Raw genomic sequence first — 18,476 nt, 5'->3', positions numbered from 1 at the left:
CTTTGTATGTAATAGTCCTTTCCTATAATATGCATAAGAAGAAAAATATTAGAGGCTTGAAAACCAAGGACTGTTCCAATAAAATGGGGATTTGTATAATTACACACACACACACAAAGATGTCAAACGCTCCATCAAAGTATTTTCTTTTTCATGATTTACAGATCCTAGATCCCTATGGCTAGCAGTTTTTAAATGTTTTTAAGGGACCTTTGTTGTTTCTTATATTTCCCTGACATTTTGGAAGATAGGCTTCCCTTTTCCCCCAAGCTAAGTACAGGTTTAACACCCTTAATTCTAAAACGCCAAATCCCAAATGCTCTGAGGTCACTCAAGAAATTTCAGATTTCAGAGCATTATGGATTTTCGGATTGGAGGAGGAAAAGAGGAAATCCAAACAGCCAACAGGCACATGAAAAATGTTCAGCATCACTAGCCATCAGAGAAATGCAAATCAGCGACAGAGCGGCAAGATGGCGGAATAGGAAGGGAGCACATTGATAGTTCAGCAAGACACACAGGTTAATAAAAGTGGAGATACTGCAGGGTCAAGGAAGAGTAGGGGAAGAAACAGCACAGGAAACTCTTCCAGAACTAGTGATTCACAGTGGACCTGCATGGAGAGCGTGGAAGCCCAAGTTCGGGACACCAGCGGCAGACTCAACGCACCAGCGCTGGAACGCGAGGTGAGCCGAACCTCAATAGCCTGAGACACCAGCGGGCAAGCAGAAAGAGGAGGCTAGAGGGAACGAGGCTTGAAACTCCGTGGGGAAAAGTTCACCAGGCTAACTAGAAGAGAGAGAGGAAAAAAAAAAAAGTGACCGATACGGACACGAGTTTCTCTCTCTCCGCTCACCCCTCAAAGGCGAGCAAGACAGAGCAGGCGCCATTTTGGACATACGTCATAAGCAGGGCGACCTCAGGTCTGCAAGGGCCCTGAGCCTAGCAGAAAAACCTGACTCTGGGGGGAGGGGTAAAATAACAGCAGATTAGGATCTAACTTGGCAATCCAGTGAGAGACTGCAGGAGAATTGGAGCCCACACCGAGGGCAGCAGAGATTCCCTGTGTGGTCCTTGGGAAAGAGCTTCCAATCTCTGGCTCCTGTGGGTATATCATTTGCCTGCTAACTACCTCCAATTCCATTCAGCTGTGCGGAATTGCTTCCTTTTTGAATCAAAAAAAAAAAGAGAGAGAGAGATTTACCACGCCTAACCTGGGAGTGTCATCTTTGACACACCCTCAACCCTGAGGAACCAAACAGAGCTCTCAGTCCATACTTATCTCAAGCCTCTAAGGCTCCAGCGAAAGCAGACAGTCCACTTAATATAGAGCCATAGTGTAACAAGAAAAATCACCACAGTGAAGAAACCAAATATCTCCAACATGCCATACAACAAACGCAAAAACCGAGGTAACAAGAACAAGGAAGACACTATGACGCCCCCAAATGAAAAAGACACCCCAATTCAAGATTATGAAGATGATGAGATAGAAGAAATGCAAGAAGCGGATCTCAAAAAATTGATAAGAACATTAAGAAGTTCTCAAAAACAAATTCTTGAACTACAGAAATCCTTAATGGACAAGATAGAAAATATCTCTAATGAAAATGAAATATTAAGGAGGAATCAAAATGAAATGAAACAACTAGTAGAACATGAAACTGTGATAGTGACAAAAAACCACAATGAAATGAAGAACTCAATAGATCAAATGACAAACACATTAGAGAGCCTTAAAAACAGAATGGGCAAAGCAGAAGAGAGAATATCAGACTTAGAAGACAGAGAACAGGAAAGGAAACAGGCAAACCAAAGAAAAGAAGAAGAAATTAGAAATCTAAAAAATATTGTCGGGAATCTACAGGATACTATTAAAAAACCTAATATTCGGGTTCTAGGAGTTCCTGAAGGCATGGAGAGAAAGAAAGGATTAGAAGGCATTTTCAGTGAGATACTAGCAGAAAATTTCCCAGGTTTGGAGAAGGACAGAGGCATCTTAGTACAGGAAGCTTATAGAACCCCTAATAAACATGACCAAAAGGGATCCTCACCACGACACATTGTAATCAAACTCACCACAGTGAAACATAAAGAAAAGATTCTAAAAGGTGCAAGAGAGAAACGTCAGATTACTCTCAGAGGATCTCCAATTAGACTCACAGCTGACTTCTCATCAGAAACCCTACAAGCTAGAAGGGAATGGTGAGATATAGCCCAGGTACTAAGAGAGAAAAACTGCCAGCCCAGAATATTATATCCTGCAAAGCTCTCATTTGTGAATGAAGGTGAAATTAAGACTTTTCATAGCAAACAGAAACTGAAAGAATTTGTTGCCACTCATCCTGCCCTGTAAAAGATGCTTAAAGATGTCTTACACACAGAAACACAGAAACATGGTAACCAATATGAAAGAAGGTGAAGGAAGGAAACCTCACAGCAAAAGATCACAGGAAGCTCAATTTCTCTTTGACATAGAATTAAACTCTGATGTTCTGTTAAAGCAATGTGTTAAAGTAATCTAAAAACAAAAGCAATTCAAATCAATTGGCAATCTACAAAAAGCGTTAAAGATTTTAAAAGCTATTATTAAAATTGCTATATTGGTCTATTATGCTATGTTATATGTGTGTACATATTGTATGTCCACATAGGAAATTTTATTAAGAGTTTTATTTTAAATGGCTTATAGATAAGATTGTCCATAAATTTAAGCTGCTAAAATCAATCAAAGATACATTTTAATTTGTGGGACCTGAATCTGTGTATCATATGTTTTAAACTTGTTGGTAGAAAGAAACTAAAAACATTTCATATGGTTGTGCTTAAGTTTACTGGTTAAACAAACTACACCATGTTAGATATTTAAGAGGTGTTTTCAAATACATGATTCTTAAAATTTATAGAAGGCATTGGACCTTCTGGTAAATGTTTTCTTAAGTTGTTATCTAATGGTTGAAACGGTTTGCTAAGTATTCATGTGATATTGCTATTGTCAGCAAGCGATCTAGGACTTGCTCCCTCATTTCTCTATTCTAAGCCCAACTTGTTCTTTCATTTCTCTATTCTCTTCAAGGTAGGAAACTAATTCTATTATGAAGGAATCTGTAGGACGCACAATTTAATCTTTAGACCTTATAAAAGAGATGGCTAACATTTTTCTGTAATAGCATAGCCAAAATAAGAACTTAAATAATAATCTCATAGCTAGATTCACTTCGCCATCAGCGAAGTATACAGTAAGTAGAAAAAACCTCCCTTTCAGACCAAAGGGAAAGAAAGTTTTCAAGTGAGAACATAATTTTCCTCATGGGCATTGTCTACCTTAGAAAAACTACTACAGAACATGCCTGTGACTATAGACTTGTAGTTCAGGCCACCGAAGATTAGAGATGGGATACGGGCACTCCCTTGACTTGCATCCTCTGGTCTGCTTTAACACAAACCATGAGGAAAAGAAAGCTAGGCATCAGAAGCAATGGGTGGCAGGCCTATTAATGGCTGATCTGTACAGTGATCTGCCCTCAAGGAGACCCAACTGGCCAGTCCACTGCAGTGGCTTTCAATGTGGTAAGCCTGGGCTTCAGCAGAAGTCAGCTTGTGAAGAGCCCTGGCAGCTCTGCCAAGAGTTGGATCACTGGAAATGGATCTGCCCTGGAGTCGAAGGATGCCCAGGTCAGAGCCACAGATCTTATTGGCTCTAAGCTGAAAAGCCCTTCACTCAGCCCAACTTCCAAAGTGACCACTGCAGCTGAGGGGATGGTCAAGTAGGGTCAGCAACATTGCAGGCAGAACTGTAAATTTCTTGTTAGAGATGCCACCTGCCTTTACCTGGCCAGCTCTCCTCCCAGACCAGCCAAGTAATGAAAGTCAACAGAGTGCCTTCCCCTAGGAGGTTCACACCTCCCTTAGGATATACCCCATGTGAAGAGATAGATAGGTCTGGGCCTCTTAACTTACAAGGCCTAAAGCCCACCAGATTATTATCAAGCCCCTTCTATCAGGTTCTATTTGCCTCTCAATCAGAAAACTTAATTGTAGCTTAGACAGCACCTTTCTTAGCTCCTCTAATAATGACTCTGTCCTTTGTTCTAGACCCTGTCTAGCACACTTGGGCCTCATTCCTTTGTAATCATAACCTCTACCACCAATGGCTCTACTCCCAACCTGTGTGTACTGATGGTCCTCTTCCCCACTTAATGCTGTATAATTGTTCAAACCTGGTAAATGCCACTCTTAGGATCATTGGTTACTATCCTCACTCTGTCTTTTATGACCTTGTCTAAATATGATCAGAGTCGGCAAACTTGGAAGGCTTCCATAGCCTTGGCAACTCATGATGACAGCCTAGGGTGGTTACTGGCGCCATAAACTAGAGTGTCAATTTGTTGGGTCAACAACAGGAGCCACTGTGCGCTTGCTCCTCATGTGGGATCTCTGTCCTTAATGTGCTGTACATTTTGATTTAATGCTATAACTAGTACTCAAACAGTATGTTTCACTTTGTGTTTCTATGTGGGTGCAAACTGTTGAAATCTTTATACTAAATTGATCTTCTGTATATAAAGAGAATTGAAAATGAATCTTGATGCAAATGGAAGGGGAGAGGGGAGGGTTGCAGGTGGGAGGGAAGTTATGGGAGGGGGAGGCCATTGTAATCCATAAGCTGTACACTGGAAATTTATATTCATTAAATGAAATTTAAAAAAAAAAGAAATGCAAATCAGCACCACAATGAAGTTTCACCTCATTCTAGTTAGAATGGCTTACATACAGAAATCAACTAACAACAGATGCTGGTGAGGATGTGGGAGAAAAGGCACACTTATCCACTGTTAGTGGGAATGCAAGCTGGTAAAGTTACTATGGAAGTCTGTCTGGAGATTCCTCAGAAACCTGAATATAGCCCTACCAGATGATCCAGCCATACTACTCCTTGGAATTTACACAAAGGAAATTAAATTGACAAATAAAAGAGCTATCTTCCCCTAAGTGTTTGTTGCAGCTCAATTCACAATAGCTAAGACATGGAATCAACCAAAATGTCCATCAACAGAAGACTGGATAAAGAATTATGGGATATGTACTCTATAGAATACTACACAGCAGTTAAAATGAAGTATGGTCATTAGCAACAAAATGGAGGAATCTGGAAAACATCATGCTGAGTGAAATTAGCCAGTACCAAAGGGATAAATTTCATATATTCTCCCTGATCTGTGACAGCTAACTGGGTACTTGAAATGAAACCTGTAGAAGTGAAGTGGACACTATGAGAAACAATGACTTGATCAGCCTTTGTCCTGACTCTTGAGGAACAGCTTAGTATTTTATTTTTAGTATTTTCTTGTTCTACTTGATACCATTGGTTGAACTCTTTAATTAACACAGTTATTCTTAGGTGTTTAACTGAAAATTAATCCCTGTTAAAAATAAGAGTGGGAATAAGAGAGGGAGGAAATATACAGTTCCGCACACACTCACTCAGTCTTACCCCTAATGGTAGAGCTAGAAACTTGCCATGGGGCTCCAAATACCATTATTTTGGCATGTACCAATGCTATTTTATTAGTAAAGTGATCAATTAAGTTCATAACTGTTCATAAAGATAGTATTATTAAGTGTCAAATGGATCACATAAAGAAGACCAAGTGCTAATAATAATTGATATAATTAAAAAGGAGAGAATGACCCAACATAGGAAGCAAGATGCACAGCAGACTCATAGAATGGCAGTTGTCCTAAACAGCTCTCTGGACTCAGAATCAGCCCTTACGGCATTCGAATCTGGCTAAAATGCCCATGAGAGTATTTCAGGCATGGAAAGCCAAGACACTGTGGCAAAAAAAAAAAAATGACCTAAATGAAAGATCTCTGTGAGTGAGATCCCAGCAGAAAGAATGGGCCATCAAAGAAGGAGGTATCTTTCCCTGAAGGGAGGAGAGAATTTCCACATTGATTATGGTCTTGTCTAAATAAGGTCAGAGTTTGTGAATTCAAGAGGCTTCCATAGCTTGGCTGCTCATGACAAGAGCCTCGGGTGATTACTGACATAATGAATATTAGTGTCAACTGCTAATAACAGGAGTCACTGTGCACTTACTCCCTATGTAGGATCTCTGTCCTTAATGAGTTGTATTATGAGAATTAATGGCAAAACTAGTCTTCAAAAAGTACTTCATATTTTGTGTGTCTGTGTGGGTGCAAACTGTTGAAATCTTTACTTAGTATATACTAAGTTGATCTGCTGTATATAAAAATAATTAAAAATGAATCTTAATGAAGAATGGGATGGAAGAAGTAGTAGGAGATGGGATGGTTTGTGGGTAGGAAGGTTCTTATGGGGGGAAAACCACTATAATCCAAAAGTTGTACTTTCAAACTTATATTTATTAAATAAAAGTTTTCATTAAAAAGTAACATTTCTTTATTGGTTCAGTCTCCATTAAAAATGTACCTTACTAATGGAACTGTCATAAGAAAAAGGAAAGTGGGAGTCAAGTGTGAAAACTTTCTGTTCAGGTTTCATATTTTATCTGCAACTGTTAATATTATGACTTAATATTAGTATGAAATCTGGTGGCATTCTCAGTGAAGTGTCCATTTCAGACCGTAGTGCACAATCAGGCAAACATGTGAACAGTTGACTGAGATGTTACTACTAACAGTGACCCCAAGTTTAGCGTTAACATGTCTTTCCACTGTAGTGGTCACCATGCTGATTGTGTTGACCAATTTTAATGTTGCAAACATGGAATGAAAGACACAGATAGCATTGCTTTTAAGAGATTTGTCTTAACTATGAGACCCTGAATAAAGTGGAATCCTGATTGTTGAATGAGCTTACTGATTGAATTTGCACAGTACCTTCAACTGACTCCATTGTTGGGGATACAGTGTTCTTTGGCAAGACATGGATTTTTCTGACCTTCTGTATGGAATGGGCAGTCGATGTTCTTGACCTTCGACTTCCTTTTCGTCTAAAACACTTTAGACAAGATCCTGGAACAGTATGACAATAAAGACAGCTGTTGACATCCCAATGGTGGGAGACCACAGAGAAGTGTTTAATCATTGCAGTTCCTAATTTTCATCCCAGTTTTCACATTCAATCATGCAGAACCATCTTCTAAATCACAGTTGGATGTTAGGCAGATCTTACACTTTGATGAACATTTCCTACCAACAGTTTGCTAGTGTAGCTAAATACCTTTGTTGAGATGAGAGAACAGGGACTTGTGCTTGATGATTCAGATCTTAGAGAGAAGCTGCTTGTACCTGAAAAGTTGCAGAGTCCTCCCACCCCCCCACTCCACCCCACAACCAGCATGTGTCTAAGTTCCCTGTTTTGAGATGTGGAAATATTTATATGGCCCGTGTTGTGTTGTGTTTGAGCTCAAGTGATTAAGAACAAATGAATCTACATCAAGCCTGATTGTCTGAAATTCTTCAATTTTCACATGCCTGGAAGCACAAGCTGACCACCTGGTAGTGATCGAATGCAGGGAGGATAACTGACCACAGAGGAGAGGATAGAAATTATTCTCCTTCCTTTTGATATGTAGGAAGCTTTACAGCTCATGGACAATCTCGGTCAATCTTATGTTCCTCACATAGCCCCAAGCTATAGGCAGATCAGAGCCCCTTTCATGTGATTTACTATGAAGCAAATTGAAAATTAGGCATTGTCTGTGAGTTGTCCACATTCATAACACTGACAAATCATGGATCTAGGACAATCTCATCATTGGTTCCCTAAAGGATAGAGGACCATGAATATCTCCACTAGAACCCTGGACTAAGAACTCTAAGTGGCTTTCTGACCTCTTCCAGGGCAGGATTTCCTCGGGAACAGTCTTACTAGGGCAAAGCCCTGGAGACAAGAGAAATCATGACTCAGATGCCTTCCTGACTTAAAATAGGTTTCTATTTTAAGTTTCTAACAGGTTTCTATTCCTGACTTAAAATATGACACTTTCCTCCAGGACATCCTCTCTGAGGGTCTGGAGAAACCCAAACTTATGCCCATCATGGCCCAGCATCTTCACACTATTACTGGCTCAGCCTTCTCCATGGCCAGATGTCCCCACAGGGCCAGTGGTGTACTTGGTTTTAAAGCTGGGTCAAAACTCAGGACATCCCAGAGACACTGCCATGTGAGGGTGAGCCAAGCATTGACTTCTCTGCCGTGGCCAATGCTGCATGAACACTGAACAGAAATTCACCCAAAATGGGGCCATTCCATTGTTGTGGTGCTGGGGGATGGGGAATTTGTGATCAGATTGTTGAAGGGAATTCATGTGGCTCTCTCGGTACTGAACTGGTTAATACTGGGGAGGTTCATTAGAACATAAGGCCAGCCCCTCTTCCTGTGTCTCTTCTGTGTGACTCTGCTTGCTCTTCTAATTTTCCATGATGATAGGACACAATATGGACACTTGATATGGGTATCAGATCTTTGAAACCTGGGCTTGAGAATACTGAGCTTATGGGTCTTTCTTTATAGTTTACCTGTCTCATGTGTATTTTTTAATGTCACAAAAAAACCCAATACTCATCCTTCATAGAAAGTGGCTGAGCAGTCTAAAATCTCTGTCTGATAAAAAGTGTCTGTACCAACTCTGTGTGCCCACCTTCATGCCCATGACTTCCCTCACCAAAACCCAGTCCCTAGGAACTCTTCTCCTCTCACTAGACCCTTCAGGGACAGCATATACAGTTCCCTCTCCCACTGGTGAGGCTCATCCACCATCATACTTGCCCCATACAACCTGTGATTCAGGACCCTCTTCTCTCTGTCTTCAGATGTCTGTCCCAGTGACCAACAGCACTGTCCCTCCTTCCCGTTTTCCTGACAACCCCCAAACAACGGGTTTCATGTGCTTATTCACCCCATGGAAACCCTCCCTGAAATCCCACCCTCTTTCCAATGTGATAAAAATTATTTGGATTCAAACTGTTCTTACAGTCTTGGTCTCAGATGGTGAACTCTACAGACAGAAGAGATTGGCTTCAAAGTTCCTTTTTGTGTGATGTCTATGTGTTTGGTCTTAATTTTACCTGACCTGATGACAGTAGTGTGAGTTTCTTTCATTCATTCTCTGAATAAGTAGTGAACAAACTCAACATTAGGAATACGTACTTTTCAAAATTTAGGAAATATTTTGAAACAACAAACTTAATAGCAGCATCAAAAGTAGAAATTGAGTAATACAAATGACAAATGCGTTTAGAAATCTGTAGACAGCCTGGAATGGGGGAAATGAAAGTTCATGAGGAAAGTGTATTAAGCAAAAGTTAAGTGGCCCATTGGAAGAAACATCATTGTGAAAGTCAGTGTGAACCTACCTGCTGGACAGCAGTTGAGATTTCCCATCTTGGACCACTCTGGATATGACGATACGCACGTTACCACTGCACTCAAGTTTGAACCTTTCAGCTCAAGAGAGTGACGGTTGGAATGGCAGGATGATGTCATTCACCATGTTACCATGGTGACAGGACACCATGAAATTTTTAAAGTGAGCCATACCAGACTTTAGGTGATGCTGTGCTGCTGTCTACATAAATATTTTTGTGTCCAAGCATGTTTTTTTAGAGTCCAAGTTTTGTTTCCTAAACTGACTCCAAGACAGACATGTTATCATTCTCTTCTTGTGAAGGAAGTTGAATGACTTAAAGGACCATTACAGTTGATGGTTAACAGTTTTAACATGAGGCACATGTACTGAATCATGTCATCTGCAAACATGGCTATTTTGATTTTCTCTTTTATGGGTTGTGAAGCTCATTGTTTCTTTAATTCTGTAATTGCTCATGCTAATACTTTAAACACTATATCAAGTAAGAGTGGTAAAAATTGGCCATCCTATTCTTGTTCTAGATCTGACAGAAAATGCTTTCAAGTTTTATGAATTCAGTATGATACTTGTTGTTTTGTCATATGCATATATGTATACACACTTGTAGCTGTATCATTTTGAGAAATTCTCCTTGTATAACTAATTTTTGAGAGTTTTTATAAAGAATGAATGCTGAATCATAGCATATGATTTCCCTGCATCTATTGAAATGATATTGTGTTAGTTCTTCATTCTGTGTCTGATCTTTTTGATGTAGCATTGGACTCAGTTTGCTAACATTTTGTTGAGAATTTCTATTTCTGTGTATATCAGGAAAATTGGTCTAAGTTTACTTTTCATGTTATGTCTTTGTTTGGTTTTGGTGTCAGAGTAACACTGGCCTCATAAAAAGAATTTAGCAGAATACTCTGCCTTGAAAACAGTAATTTCATGGCTGGTGCAGTAGGCTGAGCTGGTCTATGTCCAGCTGCACTTCTTCTGACTAAGCTCTCTGCTTATGGGCTGGGAAAGCCACTGATGATGGCCCAAGTGCTCAGACCCCTGCACCCACATGGGAGACCCTGAGGAAGCTCAGGTTCCTGCCTTTGGAACCAGCAGATGGAATACCATTCTCTGTCTTTTCTTCTCTCTGTAATGCTACCTCTCAAATAAATAAATCTTTTTAAAAAAATCCTAAAAAACTGAGCCTGAACAGTAATCCCTTTGATTTTGATTCAACATCATATATTTTGTGTATCTTAAGGAGAAAAATTTATAAATAAATATATATATATATATATATATATATATATATATATATATATATAAAGATTTGTTTATTTGAAAGGCACGGCTATGAACAGAGAGGGAGAGGCAGAGAGAGAGAGAGAGAGAGAGAGAGAGAGAGAGAGAGAGAATGAGAACCTTCTATCCATTGGGTAATGACACCAGAAAATGAACCAGCGGATTCAAGACCAATTCTCCCACCCTTCCTTCCTTTCTCTCTCTTTTTCTCTCTCTCTCTTTCTCCTGAGATTTAAAACAGTTTTGAGATCCATAGAGTACGTGGAGAAATGGTAGTCATAATAGGAATATTTACTTTTCTGTTATTAGATGCTAATTTAAATTAGGTAGTTCTACTTACAATTGTCTTTATAATTAGTCTTTTTTTCTATTTAGTTACAGAATTATGAATGAGTTTTTCTCATAAATTTTATTGTACTATTCTGGTGTATGTGTAATGTTATGTACTCACTAATTTGATGAGTTAATGTCTTAAATTTCAATTTTATTAAATTTGCTGTATCATTTTCCATTCTCTTCCTTTGAGTCATTTTTGATGTTTAGTATGGCCACTGACAGAAGTGATGATATAAGGACACACAAGTTTGGCACATCATCCTTGTGTAATGCACAAAATAAAGTTTTGGTCATTAAAGTATCAGAAATAATGCCTTTTATTTACTAAGAATAAGGAAGTGCAAATGTTTAATGATTTTAGGTGTTTAAGGAGTAAATATATTCTGTTCCTACAGGACTGAGTCTTTTACTTTTATTCTTTCGTTGGAACCAATATTTTAAATATATTGAGTAAAATGCTCATAAAAATGATGGCTTTATTGAGGACTTACATTGTACTACATACTACACTAAGCACTTTATATACATTTATGTCCTTTATTCTTCCTAATTCCATTTTGTCATATAAACTACTAGTTGTCTTAATTTTGGGGAAATTGAAGAAAACCTATTTTTAAAATTTTATTAGAGAGGCAGTCAGAGAAAGAGACAGAGAAAGCCCCTTTCCACTGGTTCACTCTCAAAATGCCCACAGAAGCCGGAGACCAGGAACTCCATCCAGGTCTCCCACATGGGTGGCAAGTATATAACCACTTCAGCCATCACCTGTTGTGTCCCAGGGTGTGCACCAACACAAAATTGTAAGTGAGAATGGACCTAGGACCCAAACCCACCACTTTTTTATGAGATGCAGATATCCCAACCTATGTCTCAACTGCTAGGCCAAATGTTCTCCTCAAGCATGTGTTTAGATCCGTGTTGCCTGTGCCTTAGCTTTTAATCATGATGGTCCTGCATCCTGGTTTTTTAAACTGAATGTGACAGTTTAAGTTTATCATTTCAGTAATGTTTTTGCTTGGGGGTGCGGAAAAATCTTTAAAGTTGAACCAGGGATCATTTAAAGCATTTTTATGCTCCTTAAAATCTTAAACCACTGTATGTGTATGTGTATGTGTATGTATCTGTTTTTGTATACATCTGTACACCTATCCATCCATTGTCTATCTGTTTATCTGTCCTGGACATATTTGTATTATATTTCAGAATTTTCCACTTTTCATTTGTCATTGATTTCTTATTTTCTCAGGATAAGAAATGATAATTTGTAAGATTTCAGTCTTTGAAATATATTGATATTGGGGGCCGGTGCTGTGGTCTGGAGTGCCTGCATCCCATATGGGCACCGATTCGAGTCCTGGCTCCTCTGCTTCTGATTTAGCTCTCTGCTGTGGCCTGGGAAGGCAGTGGAGGATGTGCCAGGCCCTTGGGCCCCTGCACACACGTGGGAGACCTGGAGGAGTCCCCTGGCTCCTGGCTTCGGATCTGGCCATTGCAACCAATTGGGGAATGAACCTTCAGGTGGAAGACTCTCTCTCTCTCTCTGCTTCTCCTCTCCTTGTGTAACTCTGACTTTTAAATAAATAAATCTTTAAAAAAAAGAAATAAATTGATACTGACTGTGCCCATACCACCCTGAATGCTGCTCCCAATCTTGTCTGAAATATATAGACACTTACTTTGTGGTCTAACATATGGTCTGTACTGCAGAATATCCCATATTCAATTGATTTATTTACATATTCTTATTTTGTTTGCTCATGTTTTCTTTCTTTTTTTTTTTTGACAGGCAGAGTTAGACAGTGAGAGAGAGAGAGAGAGACAGAGAGACAGAGAGAAAGTTCTTCCTTCCATTGCTTCACCTCCCAAATGGCTGCCACAGCCAGCACTCTGGGGCTGGTGCGCCATGCCGATCTGAAGTCAGGAGCTAGGTGCTTCCTCCTGGTTTCCCATGCGGGCGCAGGGCCCATTGCTGATGTTTTCTATATACAGGGGGACTTGAAAAGTTTCTGGAAAAAGTGAATTAAAAGGTAATTCCATTGTAGTGCAAAAATGTTTAAATCCATCCATAGTTCTTCACATAGTATGAAGTTCTTGAAGACCCTGTATTCACACAGATCTGATCATTTATAGTGTTGGGCAGAGTTGTTGAAGAGTATAGTAGTCCATTTGTTAGTGACTTCCCAAACTATTTCTGAAAATACTTACTGATTGTCATACGTAGTGACTGAGGTCATTGTTTCTTGTGTTTAACAGAGATATTCTTGAATGTCAGGAGCTATTAAGAGCAACAGCAATCACAACAACAAAACCCTAGTACTGGAAAACCAAGTGGCACCATGTCTTTGTAGACTGTGCTGCCAGAGTCCTTAAACATTTGCTCAGGCTTGCACTCCTTCCTGCTGGGGAAGCTGTCTTCTCTGTTTCTTTCTGATCATGCCTATTCCTCTGAAAGGCACATGGCCTTCTGCCTTCTCCCACGTATATGAGTCCTTTTGAATGTCCTAATTTCCCAAAGAAACTCTCACTAGTTTTTGCTCCGAGGCATTGGGTTGGTCTATTTTGTGTTTCACTTGTAATCTTTTGCCCCAGGCATCCCTGGGCTCTTAGTTTGCCTTGCAGTATGTTCCAGTAATGCCTGATGCTTTCTTCTAAGTTGCCTAAACAAAGAGAAATGCCTTTTTGGCTACTCCTTCAGATTGCCCCTGAACAGGTTCAAGCAGATGTGCACAACAACTTACAAAATGATCTGCTGTGCTCTATCTGGATCCAGGTACCAGAATCCCAAGCTGGGTGTGTGAACTTCCCTCTTGAATACTGCTACAGCCAAGGTAGAGGGTGAGCTAAGGGCAAGTCAAAAATGCCACAGAATTTCCAAGTTCTCTTTTTCTTGATTCTATATTCATTAGACTTTTGCAAATCTTTGACTGTGTCTCAGAGTTTTGACACAGTTTGCTTGATTAATTGCTTGTCTTTCAGTGTTTCTATGGGAGGACAAGTACTTGGAGTTTCATACTCTGCCTTTTTGCTGATGTCAGCCTGCTGTCTTTTTTTAAAAAAACTAATTCTGTTTATGATTTAAAAGGAATTACAAGATGTCTTCTAAAATTAAAATGGCCTACCCAAAAGTGTTTTTTATTTAAAATAGTTCACTATATTTCTGTTTTAAATCTGACCTTTCTTCATCTAAAAGAGGAAAATTTAAAATGTTAGACAACTCATTATGAACACTAAGATATTAGAATGCAGATAAACTAATAACACTCAATGGGAAATTACAAAATTCACAAATTTCACATCTTGACCTTAGCACTGACTCTTAAAATCTAATGGGTACTGCTGAAATTTTAGCATAAATAGTTAGCCTGTGAAGGTTTACGGTTACTCTGATTCCTGAAATGAGGTGATGTCCCTCTTTTCGCTACTGGTGTGTTTATGTCATCATAAGAATATACTTTTCTCATAGATTTCTCAAAGTCATTCACTTTATTAGGGATTTTATTATTTTTTCTCATACAAAACAAAACTATTTTAATACCTTTAAATTCCAAATTTTTCTTTAAAATCATTCATGAAAAAGATTCTCAAGTCAGAATTAACACCTCAATTAGTTAAGCATCAGGAAACTACATTACACCTATTTAATGTGTAAAGAGACATTTTTTCACGTCATTTTCTTCTGATGTCTGTTCCAGAATCACAGACTCTTGCTTCTCTACACTTCCATCCATCATTTCTGCAGATCATGAAAACTGAATTTGTTGAACACCAGAAAGCTGTTGATATGATGTTGTATAAACCATAACATTTTGTTGCTGACCATCTGCAGTTATTAAGCCAGCTGGTAACCGGTTAGTGAATGCCTCCTCTGTAAGCTCTGCTCTTAGTCCATCTGTAGCTGTGACTGCTCCACCAATTCCTTTGTCTCCTTTCATAGCCTCTCTGAATTTCTGAAGGTACAATTTCAGAGGTTCCACATAACTGTCAAAGCCCAAGGTGGACATGGCAAAGAGAATGTCTTCTCCATTGATTGTCCTCTGTTTCTCTTGATGGCACCTTTCACTGGCTTCAGATGCTATAAAGCTAAGAACTCACTTACACGTTGAACACATTCTTTGGCATCTGTTGCGATCTTTCCTGTTTGAGGTATGGCGTTCTTCATTATCCTAGCCACATTTGCAATTGGAAGATATATTTCTTCTTGAGAAGCATCTGTGGTAGAACTGTCACCGTCCATTGTCACGAAATACTGTCAGAACCTTGGTGTCAGTGGTGCTCAGAGCACCTTTTTAACAAGGTGTCTAATCTTTGCTCAATTCCAACCCGTGTTTAAAGCATCTTGTTCTAGTACTTCGGGCGAGATAACAATTTGTGGGTGCTCTGTAATTCTTTGTTCTCCGAGACTACTGCTCCGTAAGCCCCTGCTTATCCTCCTGCCTCCCACCAGCGATGATCGAAACCTTAGTGCAATCCCAAAGGCTTCCTTCCCAAGTCCAGGGACCACAAGCTACCAGACGGCTGCATTCTTTACGTGCAAACCAGACTGCAGGACACCAACGCCATTCCTTCCTCCCAGGGACCTCGCTGCCTCCCCACGCAGGTGCGCGGGGTGGCCCGAGGCCCCACGGCCGAGCCCACCTACCTGTCAGCCCCACTAGTGCTGCGCGGACCCCCGATGGCCCAGCCAGCCCGGACCTGCACCCAACGCCGGTCTCCCGCCCGCCGCGCGGGGCTGGAGTGCGCTGGCGGACAAAGCGGCCGGACTCGGCCAGGCCCCGCGGACCCACGAGCCGACGGGCAGGGGGTGCTCCGCGGGGCCCGCGCGGCTGCAGAAGCCGAGGGGGCAGGGTCGGGGTGGCGGCGGGGACCCGGGCTGCGTCCCGGCTAGCCGGCCTGCTCCCCGCACAAAATGGAGCCGGCCCAGGGCGCCACCTAGAGGGACCCCGACCGTGCCCCGCCGGCAGCCCTCTTTGGCCTCGGCCTCGGAGTTCAAGGGTGGTGAGTGGGAGGTGGCCTGGCCCGCGTACGGTGCTCCTCGTTCGGAGCACGAAGAGCCGCGCTGTGGCCTCGCAGGGCAGGCGCCTGCCAGGCCCAGGCCCAGGTCCGGGCGGGCGGGTGGGAGGGTAGTGCCCAGGCCAGGGCGGCATTGGCGGCGGGGATGGTGCTGGGACGGTTTTAACTAAAACACTGTAGTTGATTTAATTAAAAGACGGAAATCCTTTAGGATCTTTACACCACCCACCTGGGACTGTTTTCGTCTTCCTTTGCACCAAGTCATTTTTCTCTTCGTATTGTTACATATCATACATAATTGGTGATGATCCTCTAATAATTCAGAGACCATGTCTTATTTTTCTATTAGATTTCAGAATTCATAGCTAGTGTGAAGTGATGTGTGACACCCAGTGTTTTCAGATGTAAACTGAAGGCACCTTTGAGTAGGTGCTCTTACTGTGTAGTGTTGTTCTGGCTGTTTTTAGCTTAACCTAGAAGCAGACAGATGTTTGTGCATAAAACGGACTGCAGAAACCTGTTGCATATCTTCCTTTACCATGATTGCAAACTGCACTGATAAAACCTGTAGATGCCCTGAGCTAAACTTGACTTCAGTTCAGGAGTCTGAATGCCATTCACTCTGTTAAAAGTATGTTAGAAATGACTTGTAAAATACTGTGTTTTCTATCCTTATTTAAGCCAAGACAATTTACTAACATGCATTTTTCAAATTCCTAAAATACTTCAATTCTGAATGTTATAAATTCATTTTATAACGTTGTTTAATAGTTAACATTATGTAAATTTTAAACTCTTCTTGCCCTAAGTAATTGGTGAACTGTTTCTTTAGATAGAAAATGTATTGTGTTTTTACCTATATGGTGACATCTAATACGTATAGTACATATTATTTATGCATGTATTTAAAATGCATAAAGAACCATACCCAGATTATTTTAGTGCCTGGTTTACATTACTTATTGATATACCTCTAAAATTACAGCTGTATTCTAGAAACTTACTGTTAGTTAAATTATTACTCAAACAAATGAAATGTGTTAGCTTAAAACATTTTTAGATATTGGTACAGTTTGATCATTTAAAGCTCCTTAGGTAAAGTATGATTGGAAAACATCCTGAGCATTCTTGTTACAATTATGGCTGCCTGACAACTTAGTTCAAAATCAGAATAGCAATGAAAAGCATCATAGTAAACTCCCTTGCACCCTTTATTGTTATTTTTGGGCAACACTACACATAAGTTCTGGTGAATGTATTGTCATTATGCTTATTTAAATCCTTGATAAAATCATTACTTATTTTGCTTACCTAGAAATTAGATTCAGAGGTAAAGCAGCGTTTGTTTGTAATTATTAGTTGGTATTCTCTTGTGTCACCAGATGTGTTATGGGAAATGGGGAGAGTACCACTCAGAGACTGAATTTGGGTAAAACTTTATTGATGAGTTGCAGACTGATTGGCCAGGGACATAGTACATAATTGGGAGCCACACTGTGTTGCTGGTTCCCTGTCTAGCAAGACTTATATGGGGCAAAACCAAAATGTAGGTGGCAGGGTTCGGTTACAATTTTCTGGTGTAATAAGTAGAGGTTTTCAACTATGTTTGCATGAGCTAATGACATTTCTTGGAATTGGCAAGGTTACAGAGGAACTGGCTGTCTTTCAGCTAGGATGTGGTTAGGCAATAGGACATTTCACAGGGTACATGCAACATAGAATTTTTTTAACTGCATGGGTGAGGGTAGGTCACTTCTTGGTCATAAGTATTCAACATGGCATTTGCCCTGCTCTCTCTAACATATGTTTATATCATGTAACAGCTTAGATGAAATATGGAGCTTTCTGTCTGTCTTTGATTTCTCCTGGTTACCAGTATTAATCCCCTCCAAATGTTTCACACAAATGAAAACTCTACGGGGTGTAGCCCATTGTATGTACAATTTTCCAGAATTACAAGTTCTGTCCTCAGCTCCCGGGCAGCCCTAGAGAGCTGGTGCAGGCGGCATGGAGGGTCACGTGCTCTCAGCCCGCGTCTGGGCCTGCGGGAGAAGGCCCTGCTGAGGGTCCCCGGCAGTGCCCCATCTGCACAGGCTCTGCCTTGGGCCACCTTAGCCCCAGCTGCCCATGCCAAGGCTGGTGCGGGATGTTTCGGCCAAGACTCTTAGCGCTCCTGGGTTCGGGTGTTCGCTGGCGCCCCGCGACCAGGCAGGGAGCACGAAGACTCCTGCACCCGCAGTCCGAGGACACAGACACCCTGTGGCAGCCCCGTCGCAGGTTCTGATCCTTGTCATTTGTTAGGAGGAACACATGATATATTTAGTAGTATACAGTGTTTTCGTAACTAAATGTTGAAATGTGTATTTAAAAATTAGACTATTAAATCTCTATCAGTAAGGACATATATTTTACATTGGGGCATTGATAAGTGTTTTTATAGTTTCTTCAGTAAATTTATTTTTATTCTATACAATTTAAACTGAT

The 18,476-nt window shown here is 40.6% G+C and overlaps 2 pseudogenes; one reads left to right on the top strand and one right to left on the bottom strand.

The window, feature by feature from the left end:
* Positions 1-18,476, top strand: part of LOC133747049 (adenomatous polyposis coli protein 2-like) — an 834,579-nt pseudogene that overhangs the window by 574,903 nt on the left and 241,200 nt on the right.
* Positions 14,714-15,216, bottom strand: LOC133776801 (nuclear transcription factor Y subunit beta-like; annotated as a pseudogene).

Source organism: Lepus europaeus, chromosome 18 (assembly GCF_033115175.1).
Source record: "Lepus europaeus isolate LE1 chromosome 18, mLepTim1.pri, whole genome shotgun sequence".
Lineage (NCBI taxonomy): Eukaryota > Metazoa > Chordata > Mammalia > Lagomorpha > Leporidae > Lepus > Lepus europaeus.
Note: the sequence above shows the minus strand (reverse complement) of the source record. Positions and strands in the feature narration are given on the sequence as shown.